This window comes from Tachysurus fulvidraco, chromosome 13, assembly GCF_022655615.1.
Source record: "Tachysurus fulvidraco isolate hzauxx_2018 chromosome 13, HZAU_PFXX_2.0, whole genome shotgun sequence".
NCBI classification, from domain to species: Eukaryota; Metazoa; Chordata; class Actinopteri; order Siluriformes; family Bagridae; genus Tachysurus; species Tachysurus fulvidraco.
The window spans coordinates 14,168,401-14,169,839 of record NC_062530.1 but is presented as its reverse complement, the minus strand read 5'-3'; the positions used below and the strand labels follow the sequence as shown (position 1 = coordinate 14,169,839).

At 40.7% G+C, this 1,439-nt stretch overlaps 1 long non-coding RNA gene across 1 annotated transcript in view; it reads left to right on the top strand.

Moving 5' to 3' along the window:
- LOC125146239 overlaps positions 1-351 on the top strand; it is a 6,310-nt gene extending 5,959 nt beyond the window's left edge. Inside the window, exon 3 of the long non-coding RNA XR_007144753.1 lies at positions 15-351. This is a non-coding gene — a long non-coding RNA (uncharacterized LOC125146239). The remainder of the gene's footprint in view (positions 1-14) is intronic.
- Positions 352-1,439: the final 1,088 nt, after the last annotated feature.

Sequence of the window (1,439 nt, the reverse complement as noted above, 5' to 3'; positions counted from 1 at the left end):
TTATTTTGTTTCAGATGGTTTTGTGCCAAACTTTGTACTAAAGCAAATGGATCTGTTCAGAGGATGGAGCCTGACTGATTAATAAACGGTACAGGGCAGCATTGCGTTTTAAACTCCCAACCTCGGCACTTCAGCTTGAACACATCTCTCTTCTGAACAATTTTCCACAACCCTGCACCAGCCTTCTGATTCCTGGACACATTCCAGGTTTTGTAGAGTTTAGGTGCTTCTTTCATGGCATATTCTTTCAGTAACTACTTTATCTGGGAATGAAACTGACCACCAAATGTTCTTATATAATGCACATGAATATGATAATTTAACACACACACACACACACACACACACACACACACACACACACACACACACACACACACACACACACGCGCGCGCGCGCGCACGCACGCACACACACGCACACACGCACGCACACACACGCACACACGCAAGCACGCACGCCCGCACGCACGCGTATATAGATATGTGTGTGTATATACACATATACAGTCTTGATAGCTTTCTGTGCCTGATAGTGTATAATTTTTAGTAAAAAGTTTTCTGTATTACTGAATATAATAGGATCAGTCTTATAAGATATATTCTTTAATGTTTTATGTGCCATATTTAGCCCATCTGAAAATTCTTTATTAACTCCACAAGCTCAGTATGTAATGATGTGAATTACTCAGCCATCCAACAACATGCAATTTTCTGTTTTAGCCAGCCACTTACTGTACATTACTGCAGTCCCTGTATTTGGAATATTTTGAATAGAGGGAAAGGATAGAAGAGAAAATCGTATAGCACCACTTAGTTTCAAAATAAAATGCACTCAATTTGGAAAAGCAACAAAGCAAATTACATGGCATTCATAATCTAGCCAGCGGATAGAGGGAGATGATAATAAATAAATAGCCAGATAGTGAAGACAAGGGACAAAGTTATTGAGATGTTAAACCTGGTTGTTCGGGGAACTTGCAGAATGTTATCTGGAGCCTCAGCTCGGAAATAACTTTAGGTGTTTTGCCGTGTGAATCAACCTAAAGCTGGCAATGCAGCTGTGCATGGCATATGCTAAATACAGATAAGAGTGTACACTAATAGATCTGCAGAAAAGTCCCATCCACATGTCTCAATTGGAGGCACTTACACTTGATAAGTTGGCTTAAGCTGAATGAAGTGTCCCATGCAAGGATCTGTTTGAGCCTATCACAAACTTGCTGTTTGGTTAAGCCTCTGTCCAGGGAAAGGATTAGTGCAAAGCCATCAGGATCAGCCTGTGTTTCTAAAATTGTTTCATCCTAAGTTGTTGTCTGCTCTCAAACATAGACAATCAATTATTTTTGGCATAATAACTGTACGCGCATATGCACACACACACACACACACACACACACACACACACACACACACACACACACACACACACACACACA